The 16,519-nt window shown below is 54.3% G+C and overlaps 1 protein-coding gene across 3 annotated transcripts in view; it reads right to left on the bottom strand.

Annotated features, from left to right (window-relative positions):
- Nucleotides 1-15,826, bottom strand: part of ALAD (aminolevulinate dehydratase) — a 36,737-nt gene extending 20,911 nt beyond the window's left edge. The window contains exon 1 of one of the 3 annotated variants that reach the window (XM_054007127.1): nucleotides 15,739-15,826. The gene's annotated coding sequence lies outside the window, so the exon portion shown is untranslated. Of the gene's footprint in view, nucleotides 1-2,746; nucleotides 2,856-9,327; nucleotides 9,404-15,738 lie in introns of those variants that run through there. The other 2 variants (XM_054007125.1, XM_054007128.1) reach the window with 2 other exon arrangements.
- Between the last annotated feature and the right edge of the window lie 693 nt (nucleotides 15,827-16,519).

The following is a 16,519-nucleotide window of genomic DNA, read 5'->3' as shown; positions in this document are numbered from 1 at the left end:
CGAGGGCTTTGGGGAGGGTTAGGTCCATGTCTGCCCTCTGACTCCACAGGCCCTTCTCGGAAATTGGCTCTAGTTCGGTCACAAGCAGGGCCAGCTCTAGGTTTTTTGCTGCCCCAAGCAAAAAAAATGTTGGCTGCCCCCCGCCAGGGCTCTCTCTCTCCCCCCACCCCCCACTGTACCCTCCTGCCGCCCCAGCCCTGGGTCACTGGTAACTCGCTCCCAGGGCGGGTCATTCAGCAGGAATTTTGGATGTTCACAGAACACAGACAGGATTGGTTCCCATATGGCTACAGAACTGCAGTAAAGTGGAACATTTTTCAGCTTGTGTGATTGGAGGGTATCTGGATGCATATTATAAGACTGTCCTACATAAATGAGGAAAAGTTGAGATGCCTTTATTATTCTTTTGTTCCATTCTTTGTTTCTATGGGGAATTTGCCAATGCAATATTACTGTCTTCCTTTTAAACAAATAAAACTAAAACTTAAAAAAAAAACAAAAAAAACAATGGCTGTTGAAAATAGCAATTCCAGTCCTAATAACCACTGGGAAGCATTTCTTGCTCAATTTTATCCTACTTTTTCTACAGCAAGTTACAGTGGATCAGTATATTTGATTTGGAGGAAATGAAGTAACAGCTGCCCAAATTGCGCTTGAGCACTCCTGAATTTTGAGGGTGTTCAAATCTGGAAGGCAGGTGCTAGATTCCCTTTCTGAATATTAGCTAAATCTGGAAAAGAAAAATCAATTTCTGCTTCCATGGCTCAGAAGTGTAAATCCTCCTACATGCCTGGTACTGTAACTAAAGCTGCCCAGGTCCTAGTAGAGCCTCCCCTCCCTTATTTTTCATTTTAAATTCGAGTGGGATCCATGTACCTGCCTTGCTAGGCTTCAGATAGAGAGGTGCACCGTCCATTTAGTCCACCCAATTCTTTCTAGCCTGGGGGAGAGCCCAAGGCTGGGGTGGCAGGAGATGCAGGTCGGGGGAGAGCCCAGAGCTGGGGCAGCAGGGGATGCAGGTGGGGGCCAGAGCTGGGGCAGCAGGGGGTGTGGGTGCGGGAGAGTCCAGGGCTGGGGCAACACGGTGGTGCAGGAGGAGCCCAGGGCTGGGGCGGGGGGGGGCGGCAAAAAACCTAGAGCTGGCTCTGCCCCTACCATTCACAGCAAGCTGCAGCGTGAGGTTTCAGTTCCACACTCCTTCCCCCTCCCTTTCCTGTTAATTGCGGCCAAGGGAATGCTGGGAAATGTAGTTCTTTCCCTGCTCCAGGGCCAGCTCTATAGGCAGGGAGCTAACTAAGAAACTACAGCTCCCAGGGCCCCCTGTTGGTTCTCAGCTCCCATGTTGGATTCTTGCGCCCCTGCAAATTTGCCACCCCAAGCAACTGCTTGCTTTGCTGGTGCCTAGAGCCGGCCCTGGTCACAAGACATGGGCCGGATGCAGGCATCACTGGGGGATCCTCTGCCCTGCGGTATACAGCAAGTCAGACTAGACTATCTAAAGCTCCCTTCTGGTCTTAAAATGTCGGGATCTAAATGGGTCAAGCCTAAATCCAAGCATCACCCAGTCAGATCCAAGCTCCGGCACGCAGGTTTGTCTCTATTTTTGGCTGAAAATGCGTCACAAGCGCAGCCAAGGGCACATGACCAGATCTCCCTCTAGCAGCAGCCCACATCAAGGCAAACAGCCTGCCACTCCCTCCTTCAGCTCACGTGGCAGGGGCCTGTATGCCTGGTGCGGAAGGGCCTAGGGCCTGTCCTGCTCGGTGTGCTGACAGGACTCACTCCATGACACCTCTGGAAAGCTCCCTGGAGAGCGTAGGGATGATCTGAGATGCTACTGGGGGGTGTCTCACTCAGTCTAACTTCAAAAACAGTAGGGTTCCCATACGTTCGGATTTTCCCGGACATGTCCGGCTTTTTGGTCCTCAAATACCCGCTCGCTCTGCCAGGGCCGGGGCCAGGCCGGAGCCGCTCAGCCGGAACCAGGGCCCGAGCTGAGCCAGCCAGAGCCGCTGGGACTGGAGCTGCTCGGCCGCTGGCTGGTGCCGCTCGCCCAGGGCCAGGGCCGGGCCGGAGCTGCTCGGCCAGAACCGGGGCCCAAGCCGAGCCAGGCCGAAGACGCTGGGGCCAGAGCCAGCCATCGGAGGGAGCCGCTCGCCTGGGGGGGGGGGCGGACTGGGCCGCGCCTCCTCACGCCCCCCCTCCCCCAGCCCCAGCTTACCTGCTGCCTGTCTGCTTCAGGCTTCCCGCGAATCAAATGTTCGCAGGAAGCAGGGGAGGGGGAGGAGCAGGGGGGCGAAGCGTTCAGGGGAGGGGGCGGAGTTGGGGTGGGGACTTTGGGGAAGGGGAAGAGTTGGGGCGGGTCCAGGCCGGGGCTAGGGGCAGAGTTGGGGCGGGGCCGGGGCCCCGTGGAGTGTCCTCTTTTTGGACACTTAAAATATGGTAACTCTAAAAACAGCCACTTCAGCTCTGCTTTGGGGTGAGACCTTCACACCCCAGAGGCAGATTCCAGCCCATGCTGCAATTACTCCGGCTCCTGCCTGCCTGCAGCCCCCAGGGCCAATGCTAGCTCCAGTGCACGCAGAGGTGAAGCTGACCCGACTGTCACACCACAGCAGCCAAACAAGAGACCAGCCAGGAAGGGAAGCCACCCGGCTCCCCTTTCACTTCAACAACAGCCTGGTTCTGCCCCATGGCATCAGAGAGGAGAGTCGGACTCAACCCCCCACAGCTCTATCCCCAGTACCTCAGGAAAGGCTCCTAGGGGCCGGCCTGGGAAGTGATATTCAGCCTCTTCACCAAGCCCGACTTCCGCGGACAGGGGTGTGGTAGTAACTGGGCTTGATCGGAAGTTCAGCTGTGAGACGCCTCTGAGGGCCAGACGCTGGGAATGAATCACTCAGCGACTGCCTGTTCTGTTCATTCCCCCTGGGGCACCTGGCATTGCCCACTGTCAGCAGACAGAACACGGGCTAGATGGACCCTTGGTCTGACCCAGGCTGGCCGTTCTTAGCAAAGTTCATAAAGTGTCACAATAACCTATAACAACAAATGCTGATGGGAAAAGGTACAACAGTGAGACAAAGACTGAATTAGTCCAAACACAAAGGCCGACTGATGTAACTCAAGGACTGTGCTGAGATCATGCCTGGTAAACAAGTGAAGTGTGGGACTGGAAATCAATGGACCAAAACTGGGTTGAAAATTAGGTCTAATTGGTGACCACATATAGACTATTCCACCCATTGCTCCCTTTGGGGGTCATTAAAAAGATCCTTTTGGGGGGGAAATGAAGAAAAATAAAACTCAACAACTGCTAACTGAAAGCAGGGGAAGGAGTGAGTTTTACCATCATGGCTGCCGGCCGCACCGTCTCCTGGGACCCTCCAGAACACGGCTAAGCCTTTGTCCTCTTAATCCCGAGAAAAGTCCTGAGCAGATCGGGCCAGAAAAAAGGGACCCAGGTGATACCGTCAAGTCCCCTGCTCTGGCTAAATGCCAACCACCACGTGGGATGTGTCCCCATCCCCCCATGTGTCCTTTCCTTTCTCCACCTTATTTCATCTCTTTCCTATTCCTCTCCTATTTCCTTTTGTCTTAAAGCCTGGCTTAGCAAACCAAGGTTGCCCATTTGTGCCCAGAAAGGCTAATGAAAGCAATCCACTGGGCAGCTTGATGCTGTTGCAATGTGCCAGTTCTGACAATGGCCAGTGAGACCATGGGCCATGCCTGTGGTTTCCAGCAGGGAGGTGGCAAACAAATGAAAGTCAACACCAGAGACAGAAACTGCATCTTTAAAACTCTGCTGTTCTTTTCTCTTCCCTCTCTTATGGCTCAGGGTGTGGCAGTGAGTGGCTGATTTAGCAGGTCATGCTCTTCCCTTGTCAGTACCAAGCAGCAAGGGACTAGGTGGTGGGATCTGTCAGAGGAAATATACATTTAGCACCCTGTCACTTCGGAGTAGGTAGAGATCCCCATGGTATTTTACTTGTATGGGAAACATTAGGGACACTGGCCAGGACCCCAGTCGTTAATTTTAGCCCAGATCATCATATTCTGTCCCAGTTTCAAATGGAAACAGAAGGGGCGGAAAGCTACTAGGGGAGAGGCTGTTCTAGATTTAACTTGGCAAATAGGGAGGAATTGGGTGAGAATTTGAAAGTGGAGGGAAGCTTGGGTGAAAGTGATCATGAAATGAGAGAGTTCATGATTCTAAGGACTAAGAGGGGAAACAGCACAATAAAGCTAATGGATTTCAAGAAGGCAACTTTAGCAAACTCAGGGAGTTGGTAGGTAAGATCCCATGGGAAGCAAGTCTAAGGGGAAAAACAGTTTAAGAGAGTTGGAAGGTTTTACAAAAGACATTTTTAAGGGCACAAGAGCAAACTATCCCACTGAGTAGGAAAGATAGGAAGGATGGCAAGAGACCACCCTGGCTTAACCAGATCTTCAATGATCTGAAACTCAAAAAGAGAGTCCTACAAAAAGTAGAAAATAGGCCAAATTACAAAGGATGAATATAAACAAACAACACAAGTATGTAGGGATAAACTGGAGAAATGGACTGAAGTAAATAGTATGAAATTCAATAAGGACAAATGCAAAGTACTCCACTTAGGAAGGAACAATCAGTTGCACACATACAAAATGGGAAATGACTGCCTAGGAAGGAGTACTGCGGAAAGGGATCTGGTGTCATAGTGGATCACAAGCTAAATATGAGTCAACAGTGTAACGCTCTTGCAAAAAAAGCAAACATCATTCTGGGATGTATTAGCAGGAGTGTTGTAAGCAAGACACGAGTAGTAATTCTTCTGCGGTAATTAGGCCTCAACTGGAGTATTGTGTCCAGTTCTGGGCACCACATTTCAGGAAAGATGTGGACAAATTGGAGAAAGTCCAGAGAAGAGCAACAAAAATGATTAAAGGCCTAGAAAACATGAGCTATGAGGGAAGATTGAAAAAAAATGGTTTGTTTAGTCTGGAGAAGAGAAGACTGAGAGAAGACATGATAACAGTTTCAAGCACATAAAATGTTATTACAAGGAGGAGGGAGAAAAATAGTTCTCCATAACCTCTAAGGATAGGCCAAGAAGCAATGGGCTTAAATTGCAGCAAGGGCGGTTTAGGTTGGACATTAGGAAAAACTTCCCGTCAGTGGTTAAGCACTGGAACAAATTGCCTAGGGAGCTTGTGGAATCTGCATCATTGCCTAACCTGCTCTTAAAAATCTCCAGTCACCTGTCAGGGATGGTCTAGATCAGGAGTGGGCAAACTTTTTGGCCTGAGGGCCACATCTGGGAATAGAAATTGTATGGCGGGTCATGGTTGCTCATAAAATTAGGGTTGGAGCACATAGGAGCTGCAGCAGGGCCATGCGTCTGCTTCCGGGAGCCACATGGTGCGGCCTCTGACCCAGCACCCCGGCTGGAGCGGGGCAAGCCCCAGACCCAGCACCCTGGCTGGAGCTCACAGGCCGGCTTAAAACACCCCATGGCCCGTAGTTTGCCTACCTCTGGTCTAGATAATACTTAGTCCTTGCATCCGAAGAAGTGAGGTTTTTACTCACGAAAGCTTATGCCCAAATAAATCTGTTAGTCTTTAAGGTGCCACCAGACTCTTTGTTGTTTTTGTAGATACAGACTAACACGGCTACCCCCTGATATTAGTCCTGCCATGAGTCCAGGGGACAGGACTAGATGACCTCTCGAGGTCCCTTCCAATCCTACGATTCTCCCTTTGTTCGCTTTCCTAAGCTAGTATGGAGTGTGGCTGTCGTTCCACCCCAGAGACAGCTGGGGATTAGATTCCCACATGCTTTGGAGTGAGCAATCCAGCTCCATCATGTGCATCTCTGTAGAGAGACGATCCAGTAGAGACTTTGGGAAGGCGGCCCTATAGAAGTGTTATAAATGTCCGGTATTCTGATGGACCATCATCCATTTATTTGGGAGCACAGGGGTGGGGGTGGGGAATAATGGAGTCATTTGGTACATACACTAATGGGGGTAATAGTTAGCTTAGCATTGAGAAGTTGGGTGCCAGAACCCCAAGGTGCTTGTGGAAGGATCCTGTGTGGGAAGATCATGGACTCTCTCATAAACCTCAAGGACAAGAGGGCTGCAGATCCACAATACCATCCATGTGAGGCAAAGGGACCATGGCCAGGACCTGAAAATGTTACCAGGTGCCTACTAGCCAGGAGCCTGAGGGCTGGGCTACACTAGACGCGATAGCTGGGCTGATGCAGCTGCGCCGCTGTAGCATGTCTGGTGAAGACGCTCTATGCCGACGTGAGAGCAGCTCTCCCGCTGACATAGCAGTGTCCATACCGAGGCTTAGGAGGGTGCAACTTACGTCCCTCAGGGGTGTGTGTGTCTTATTCACACTCCTGAATGACATAAGTGGTAGTGTGTACAAGCCCTAAACCCGCAAGCCAGGGAGATACAAATTCCACGGGAAGGGGGGCTCCACCAGCAAAACCCAAGAGCGGCCCGTCTTGGAGAAGGGCCCAGCCCCTGCCAGAACAGCATGGAAAGGCCAAGGATGCTGTCTGGGAACTCTATGCAGGGCTCTGCTTTTCGTACCAGCCTCTACCACCCTCATCTAGATGCCATTAGGAGGAAGGAGCTTTCTGACTGTCTCCCTACTCCTGAGCCTTCTGACTGCTGCAAGAGTGGACTGCCTCCCCCACTCTGCCCGTCAGCCTGTTTTATGGGTCCTTCCCAGGACTAAGATCAGTGCCTGCCTCTGTCTTGTCAAAAGTTTCTCGGAAGCATTGTGAAATTGACATGACTGTTGTAGGTGTCACTGCTGCCCACAAGGATCTGAAGAGCAGCCTGAAACTGACCAGTCCTGTCACTTTCCTTAACCTGCTGCTGCTTTGGAAAAGCCCTAGCACGGGCAGAGCAGTGGTGCACTCGGACAACCACCACCGCGCTGGTCACACTTCGGTGCTTCTCTTTGTAACTCTAAGGCTAGAAACAGGATTAGCCCTATGTTGTTAAAAATGTTGCAGAAATTGATAGCGGAGACCCTCACACCCCCTAGGGAAAACTTCCCACTCTCACACAGATGCAAGCACTGCTCACTGGGCCGTCCAATTATCTGGGTAGATACCCAGGAGAGCTCTAGGGGGATCTGATGGTACCCATCCATGCTGCTGGCTTTAGTCAAGGACATGCGCACGTACATCAAGCAGGAGTCTGTTCTTCTGGTGAAATGTTTACTGTCTATGGTGCTCCTAACGCACCTGGACTGTGGTACCAACGCACTGCAGTAGGCTTATGCCCTACCCATAAACCTGTCTTTCAGATCATCTGTGGGGAGCTGTTTTTACTGAACCCATTGTAAGGATTAGGAATAGTGAATGAGCCTGTTCTTTAAAGTCACCCTAAGGTCATGACCTTAGGACTGTTACTGGATAGTTATGAGGCGTCATTAACTGAGGAGGGACTGGCCGGTCCACAATAGCATGCTACTCTGTTACACCTATGACAGAGGGACCAGCAAGATATCACTTTACTCTGGGTAATCTATGCAAAGAGGTTTGGTGATAGTGCAAACACATGTAACCATCCCCCCACAGATAACCACCCCCCTCCCGCACACTTGCAGTGGTAGAAGTCAGATGGAGGGAACTGGCTGGGCAATCATCATGAGAACAGATGTCTTTATCTGCCATAGAGATACCAACTGCCCAAGACATCAGGTTAGTCAAGAAGCAACAAATTTCTCTGGGCCATGAGGCAGCTGCTGGTGCCCTGCAAGAAGAGGGTTAAATGCTGGAATGTTGTAATCTCCTTACCCACCGATGTAAAAGTGAGCACCCAGCACACCATAGGCATCAAATCACCCCACCCATCCCTGCAGGGGGAACAGTCTCTGTTCACAGATGACAGTCAGAAGTCCTGCAAGCGCAGAATCACCAGTCATTCTAAGCCCACAGGATAAGGAAAAGGGGGTGGGGGAAGCTTGACCAGGAGGAGGGTGGGGGTTGGGAAGTGGATAGGACCGAAGTCTTGTTTCACTGAACTGACTCACAGAGATCCGCTTATAGTTCAAAATGCTACATAAATCTAAAGCCAGGCCAGGAGGGAGGGCTTCCCAGCACCCCCATGTACAACAGCAGGATTAGCAGTGCCCGAGTATGTTAATTACTTATAAGAAAAATCTGCTGCTTTTCTAAACTCAGAAATGCACTGGGTTTGTCCAATACACTCCTGACCCCCTGCCTGCCCTGGCTGGTGGCCCTGTTTGCTCAGCAGAAGCTTCAGTAAATTCTGCTATTTCGACCCAGACTCTGACAAACATTAACTATTGCAGCTTGCACGAGATATCCCCTTCTAGCTGTTTGTTATTTCATATCACTGCCAACGCCTAGACAGTGCTTGTACAGGACACAGCAGTCCTTGTCCACGTGCCCTGCACACAGGCTAGGGATGTGGGAGATGTCACAGGCCCACACACAGCACCGGCTGTGGTTCTCACACCGAGCGGCGTGCAGTGCCCGAGGAGGCAGCCTGCTAGAGTGCCCATTTGAAAACCGCAATTTGTGTGTTTTAAAGGGGGAAATGCCAACAGTGAAATCACCAGGACCAGCTTGTGACAGCAGATCACATAGGGGGGCAAGGGGGAGACTCTGGACTTGGTTTCATGCTCCTCGTGATACAGGCACCCGCAGGTCTGATGGGTTCTTGGGCAGGAGACTATCTGCCCAGCTGCTGAGGTGGTGAGTAGCTAGAAGGGGAACATCCAGAAAGAACAAGCTTCTGCCTCACACGGCGACTTTCTCCTGCTCAGACTGTGTCCACACGGAGGCAGGGCTCCAGGCAGGGGGCAGGACACCCCCACCCGCACCAACTCTGCGTCCCCTGCCCTCCCGGGAGCAGCGCGGGCTCTGGAGCCATCTTCCCCCGGAGGGGGGTTACAGCAGCCCGGGGCCTGCACCGCTCCCTCCTCTGCTGCTGGGCGAAGGCCCCAGCCGGCTCTTGCAGGGGACCGGGAGCCGGCCCGGGGCTCCGAGCTGCCAGAGGAACCTCTGGGCTCTCCTGGGCCCAGCAGAGCCTGGCAGGGCAGGAGCATCAGCTGCATTAGGAAGGCGCCACCCCCAGCTCCACTGCACCAGCGAGTCCCCCGGCTCGGTCACCCCGGGCTGCAGGCGGGGACGGGACAGACGGAGGGGCGAGCTCCAAGCCGAGCCCCGCGAGCCGGACTAGTGCGGGGCGGGCTCGGCGCGCTGCCCCCCCGCCTCGTGCAAAGCCCGGCGGGGACCCGCCGGAGCAACGGGCCAGAGGCCGCGCGGGGCCCGGGCCATCCCCGGCTCACCTGGGCCTCGCTGCCGCCGCGCGCTGTCCTGGCTCCGCTCCGCTCCGCTCCGCACCGCACCGCGTGGGGGGCCCCGCCCCCCGGAACCAGCTGGGCCCCGCCCCGCCCTCGCCAGCTGGGCGCGGCGCCCCCGGGCGGCTGCCAGCGGGATTGTAGCGCCCTGCGCCCGGCTCCTGCCCGGGATCCCACAGCCCGACCCCCATCCCAGCTCCTGCCCGGGACCTGCACCCCGGGACCCTGCACCCCCCAGGGCCACCCTGGCTCCTGTCCCAGACCCTGCACCCCACAGCCCCCCCACAAAGCCATTCCTCCACCCCCAAAAATGTTTAAACTTAAAGACCAGGCCAGGATCTGGGTTTGCAGAGGCAGAGTTTCCTGCATCTCCTCCTTTCCCCTCACCCTAGCCGTAGGTTCCCTTGCTTTGCTCGGGTGCTGAGCTATCCCCTGCAGTGCAAACCAGCCAGGAGCAGGGTGACTCGAGCTAGGGGAGCCTCCCAAGGGATCCCACAGCTAAAGCAGCCCTGGATAGACGGCTCGGCCTGTGGGGAAGCTCTGCCCAGGCCCTGGCTACAGGGGGCGATCAGACAAGTGAGGGCAACTGAACCAAAGGGATGATTTTCGAGTCTCCAACCCTGCAGGGATGTTCTCATTCAGGAGGAAAGTGATCTTAGTTCACTTTAGCTCAGAAGTTCTCAAATTATGGCGGTCTGCGAACTCCATTCAGGGGGTCCACGGATAGTTCCCTCTAAGGTGCACACCTGGGCGGCCGCACACGAGAGAATGAAGGGCGCAGGCGTGGCTCCACTAATAGGTGCCTGGACCCTGGAGAAGGTGCACATGTAAGGTGAGGTGGTGGCCTTGGGGGAAATAAGGGGTAGGTGGGAGGGGGCAGTGGGGTGAGAAGAGGGGGGGAATTTGGGATATTTAGGGTTGCGGTGGCCGGAGAAAGAGGCAACTTTCCCTGGCTGCAGCTGCCAGGGAGAGACCCCCCCTTCCTTCCCAGCCCCAGCTCAGGGGCTGCTGTGGCAGGGGAGAAAGGTAAGACTACAGTACTGATATTAAAATATGAATTGTGTGCTTTTATTTGTAGAACAAAAATGTTAATTATTTAGGGTTACCATACGTCCGGATTTTCCCGGACATGTCCGGCTTTTTGGGCTCCAAATCCCCGTCCGGGGGGAAATCCCAAAAAGCCGGACATGTCCGGGAAGATCAGGACATGCGGGCGGGGGTGCTGGGCCGGGGGCCGGCAGAGCGCCGGCGCTGCCGGGGGACCGGGGGCCGGCGGGGCCGAGCGCCGGCGCTGCCGGGGGCCGGCGGGGCAGAGCGCCGGCCGGCGCTGCCGGGGGACCGGGGGCCGGCGGGGCAGAGTGCCGGCGCTGCCGGGGAGCCAGGGGCACCGAGCGCCGGCCGGCGCTGCCGGGGGCCGGCGGGGCTGAGCGCCGGCGCTGCCGGGGGACCGGGGGCCGGCGGGGCCGAGCGCCGGCGCTGCCGGGGGACCGGGGGCCGGCGAGGCAGAGTGCCGGCGCTGCCGGGGAGGAGGGGGCACCAAGTGCCGGCCGGCGCTGCCAGGGGACCGGGGGCCGGCGGGGCAGAGTGCCGGCACTGCCGGGGAGCCGGGGGCACCGAGCGCCGGCCGGCGCTGCCGGGGGCCGGCGGGGCTGAGCGCCGGCGCTGCCGGGGGACCGGGGGCCGGCGGGGCCGAGCGCCGGCGCTGCCGGGGGACCGGGGGCCGGCGAGGCAGAGTGCCGGCGCTGCCGGGGACCGGGAGCGCCGAGAGCCGGCGGGGCCAGGGGGTGCTCGGCCGAGGGTCCGGGGGCCGGGACGGGGGGTGCTGAGCGGGCTGGGGGGCCGGCGGGGCTGGGGGGTGCTGAGCGGGCTGGGGGATGCTTGGCCGGGGGTCCGGGGGCTGGCGGGGCCAGGGGGTGCTCAGCCGGGGATCGGGGGCCGGGCCGGGGGGTGCTGAGCGGGCCGGGGGATGCTCGGCCGGAGGTCCGGGGGCCGGCAGGGCCAGGGGGTGCTCGGCTGGGGGCCGGCCCAGGCTGGAAACGCCGGGGGGGGCAGCCTGGGCCGCTCCTCCTCCCCCCACACCCCCCTTACCTGCTTCAGGCTTCCCGCGAATCAAATGTTCGCGGGAAGCAGGGGAGGGGGCGGAGTTGGGGCGGGGACTTTGGAGAAGGGGCGGAGTTGGGGTGTGGGCATGGGCGGGGCTGGGGGTGGGGCCGGGGGCCGGTGGAGTGTCCTCCTTTTGGAGGCTCGAAATATGGTAACCCTAAATTATTATTATTTTTTAATATAGTGCTTTTATCCCAAATGCTTTACAATAGTTAGGTATCGGTACAAACACCATTTGGAAAGATCATTAAGTGGTCTGCCAAGACTCAGCAATTTTCAAGTGGTCTGCGAAAAAAAAGTTTGAGAACCACTTCTTTATCTAAAACCCTCCTCCAGCTGCTCTTCCCCAGGCCGTGGGGAGATGCAGAGCCAGGCCATGCTGCAGCTGGGTGGGGCACAGAGGGGAAGGACAATTAAATAAACATTAATTTTTTATTTTAATTATAATTGCAATCTGATTTTTCAAATAAACAATTTATTGTAATTCTTGGTAACAGATACATTTCTGTCATTGATCAAAATTATACAAAGAAAAGAGAATGATTTAAAAGTCTATTTAAAAAGCTTTGAGTGAGAGAGAACCGATTTTTTCTTAAAAAATAAGTATTGAAGGCTGGTAAATGTCACTGCAGCAAGAAGGGAGTTCTAGAGAGCACTGCTGGGGAGAGGGTTTTTTCAGCAGGTAGCAAGGGAAGGGATAGCTCAGTTCTACGAGATAGGGATAGCTCCAAGGCGCTTTGTGATGTGAAGAGATTCTTACAAGTAAAGATCTTGGCAGGTCACTTAAGTCTTTTTTGAAAAATAATTGGAAAACTTGATCCATACCAAGAGTGCACTGAGTTATTTGGATGTTCATTGTTCCTGTTCCAACTCCATTGTACTGAAGGGGAATTCAGGGCAAGTTGGGAAAGGAGGCGGGGAGAGAGTCACCTCAAGACAATAATAGGTAGACCCCTACCAAATTCACAGTCCATTTTGATCAATTTCATAGCCAGAGGGTTTTTAATTGGTCAATTTCACCTTTTCAGATGCTTACATATGTAATTTCATGGTGTTGTAACCCTTGGGGTCCCAACCCAAAAGGTACCCTGAGGTGGGTCTGATCTGCCCCTGACCAGAACAGCCGCGCAGGGGGAAGGACAAGTCCTGTCCCTCCCACGCCCAGTGGGGGACTCACAGCCAAGAGCCCCCAACTGTGGCGCTTCCATCAGCAGGGGGAGATTGACCCCACCTCCACAAGCCTTCTTCAGCTGCAGGAACCTCTGGGGCTGCTGCCCAGCTCCAGAGCTTCAGGAGGAGGCAGTCGGAGGTGGGTCTGATCTTCCCCTGAAAGAGGCTGTGCAGGGGAAGGACAAGTCCTGTTCCTCCCCAGCCCAGCTGGGGCTGGGGCCTCCCACCTAGGAGCCCCTGGCTGGAGAACTCCCAGCAGCTAGGTTGAGACCAGATTTCACAGGGAAGGGCTTATTTCACAGTCCATGACATGTTTTTCACGGCAATGAAATTGGTAGGCCCCTACTAATAGGCGATGGCTGGCAGTTCCCCTATCTCAGGGATGTGTGCATAGAGTCTCCATCTGAGCCTGCAAGAGACACCAATTTTGTGTGTATTAAATGTTGGCTTTTCACCCTGAAAGTGTCACCCACACGTTGACACTGGAGTAGAGGGGAAGAAAGTGAAAAGACCAACTGAAAAACACAATGTGATTTTTGTTAACAATCTCATGATTTTGGTTCTCTTAAGATTGGCGGTTCTGGAGACGCTACCCAGCTTCCCCACAGCATGTGTGAGCACAGTGAGCTCACATGCAAACTGAATGGGCTGGGGGTTGAGTCTGCTGCCTTACGTACCAAAGAAGCCATGGGAGATCCTGAATCACTGTCACGGAGTCCCCGGGCGATGCTCTGGAACTGCTCCCCACAAAGCCAGTCAGGACTTTGGGGAGCCTCCTCTCCCTCGGAGCAGACTGTCTTCAGGGCAAGAAGCTCACACGGCTTCACCTCCTGGGTCTGCCCTTGGAGCATTCAGCACATGCCCCTCTGTGCGCTTCCCACAGCGAGTCCGCCCAGGCGGGGTCCTGGGGAAGCCAGAGGGTCCTGCACGCACCCCCACTTCGCAGTCAGACGTGACTCTCAGCCAGCCAGTAAAACAGAGGTTTATTAGATGACAGGAACACGGTCTAAAACAGAGCCTGTAGGTCCAGAGAACCGGATCCCTCAGCCGGGTCCATTCTGGGGCCCAGCAAGCCAGACACTCCTGTCTGCACTCACTCCTAGTCCCCAGCCAGCTGCAAACTGAAACCCCCTCCAGCCCCTCCTTCTCTGCTGAGTTCCTTTCCCGGGCCAGGAGGTCACCTGACCTCTTTGTCCTCCCACACCTTTAGCATCTCCTTGCAGGGGGGAAGGGCCTGGCCATTAGTGGCTAGGCGACAGAGTGTCAGTCAGAAACTGAGGCACCCACACAGTATTCAGAGGAAACATTAAGAACAGTCCCACTTCGTCAGAATCACCAAAAATAGAGGGGGGCAGGGGAGAGTTCAAAGACTTGCCACTGAGAGGGGAGATTGTTTCCTCAGATTCACACAACCAAGGGCATCCACCCTGACGCTTTTAAATTAATTTGTTTGTGTCTGTCTTTTTCTCTTGCTTTTGTGTTTTTACTGCTATTGTCACTTACTGGAAATTCACCAGTCACCATCCCACCACTGTGTCATGATTGAGGGCTAGCTGCACCTCTGCCTCTTCTGCGGGCTCTCTCTGAGTGCACCCCTCTGGGTCTTAGGCCTCAAGGCTTCACCCCTCTGGGACAGAATCTTGTGATTTTCCCCATGCAGACTGGGTCTTGGGTACCGCCTCTATGCACCAACCATGGTCACTCAGCAGGCCCGACCAGATATCCTGATTTTATAGGGACAGTCCTGATTTTTGGGTCTTTTTCTTATATAGGCTCCTATTACTCCCCACCCCCTGTCCCAATTTTTCACATTTGCTGTCTGGTCACGCTAGTCTCATCTGAAGGCTTAGGCAGGCCTATGTTAACCCCAAGAACCCCACTTTCAGTCTGGCTTCATCTCAGTTCCAAACTCTGTCTCCCCTGTTTAGGGAGTGTGACCCTTTATTGGACAGGCCGAGTCTTGTGTCTGCCTTAAGCCAGTTTATGGAGCCCATGAGGGGGACAGAGTTAGACTCTCCCAGTGAATAGTCCTGGGTGGTTGCTGTGGAGATTGTACCTGGGCTACTGTCTATCTTCATGCATACATTTCCCAACCAACCAGCTATTGAATTAACCCAGTATGAATAAAGTAAACACCTTTTCAATATTCAGACAAACAAACACAGCACCTCGTATTCATAGATTACAGGAAGCTGGGCCGGCTCTAGGCACCAGTGTTCCAAGCATGTGCTTGGGGCGGCACTTTGGCCCTTTGGGGGCAGCACTTTTCAAGGGGCAGCACTCCGGCTTTTTTTTTTTTTTGCTTGGGGCAGTAAAAAACCTGGAGCCGGCCCTGACAGGAAGCTTCAAATCCATCACAGGCTCCTACGTTTTTATCGGCCTGCCGAGGATCACAGTTAGGATCTGACTCCTAATCCCTTCCCCTACGTGTCCACTTCAGAGGCTGAGGGACCCTCTGCATGTGGCTGCAGTGGTAAGCAACAGCAAGTTTTGCTCACCGCATTGCAGAGATGGGCACCCTGCTGGCACTGAGCAGCCTATTAATGGGGCTATGTCTCAGGCCTAGCTAGAGAATTGGTGATGATGCACTTAGCAGCTGCAATTGACAGTGAAAAGGGGATTGTAGATTTAGTTCTGTGCTAAAGGAAGCCTTGGAGTGAGACCATGCTGTCTTAGCATGCAGCATTCTCCACCGTCAGTGAGTGCAGGATACACTGTAAATGAAGGGCAAGGGTCTCTTCTATTGCTGCTGGAAGTCTGCCCTGTGTAACCCTCACCTTTCAGATCTACTCATGCCGGAATAAGTCTCCTCTTCACATTTACACCCTTCAGCCCCTCCGTTTGTATTAAACCCAGACTTTCTCCACGTGCTCAGTGTGCTAACGGTTAGAGACCCAGAGACCATTTCATGAGTTAGTAAAGTCAAGAGCTGGAGAATTTCATGGGGAGTGTGGCAACGGCTAAAAGCCCCACTCACAATCTGGGCCCCACTGTGCAAAGTACTGTAGAAACGCAGCTGGAGAGATTGCTGCCTTCCACACATCAATGTAGTCATAGTCTTTTTTCTCCTCAATTCTGCTCTCAGCAGGAATGGGAAACCAATGCAAGGGAGGAGCCAGTATTTACCTGTCCATCATAGGGAACTCCAGCGCAGAACGTGTTTGGATCAGAGAAGCAAGTTGAAGATCCGTCAAACATAGGGTTGCCAGGCATCCGGTTTTTGACCAGAACACTTGGGTGAAAAGGGATCCTGGCGGCTCTGGTCAGCACAGCTGACCAGGCCACTAAAAGTCCAGTTGGCTTACAGCGTCAGCGCAGGGAAGGCAGGCTCCATGCCTGACTCCCGGGAAGTGGCTGGCATATCCCTCCGGCTCCTAGGCAGAGGGGTGGCCACAGGGGCTCTGTGCGCTGCCCCCCCCCCCCAGGTGCTGCCCTGAGCACCGGCTCTACAGCTCCCATTGGCAGGGGCTTTTTATAAGAGCCTCCGTTAGGGAGGGAAGGAAGACTTAAAAGAAAGTTAGCTTCTCTCAGTCTCTCTTTAACGGCTTGTAACTGATTACCACTCTGGAATGCTGCAAGGATGATTATACTCCGCTACTAAGCCTGCGACTAGGGTGACCAGATGTCCCAATATTTAACCCTTTGTCCTGCGTCCCGATCTATGTAAGATTGGGACGCCATTTTTCCTGATATCCAGGTAAAATTTAAAACTTGGTACAGTAGAACATCAGATTTATGGACACTTCTGGAATGGAGATTGTCCATAACTCCAAACAAAATGTTACGGACTTCAGATACTGTGGGGGGTAGGAGGAATTAGGACTGCAGCCACGGGGAGGGGGTCAGGGCGCTGGGCTTCTGACCCTCGGGAGCACCAGAGCTCAGGGTTTTAGATCTGAGGTGAGCG

The sequence above is a fragment of the Malaclemys terrapin genome, chromosome 17 (genome assembly GCF_027887155.1).
Source record: "Malaclemys terrapin pileata isolate rMalTer1 chromosome 17, rMalTer1.hap1, whole genome shotgun sequence".
NCBI classification, from domain to species: domain Eukaryota; kingdom Metazoa; phylum Chordata; order Testudines; family Emydidae; genus Malaclemys; species Malaclemys terrapin.
Note: the sequence above shows the minus strand (reverse complement) of the source record. Positions and strands in the feature narration are given on the sequence as shown.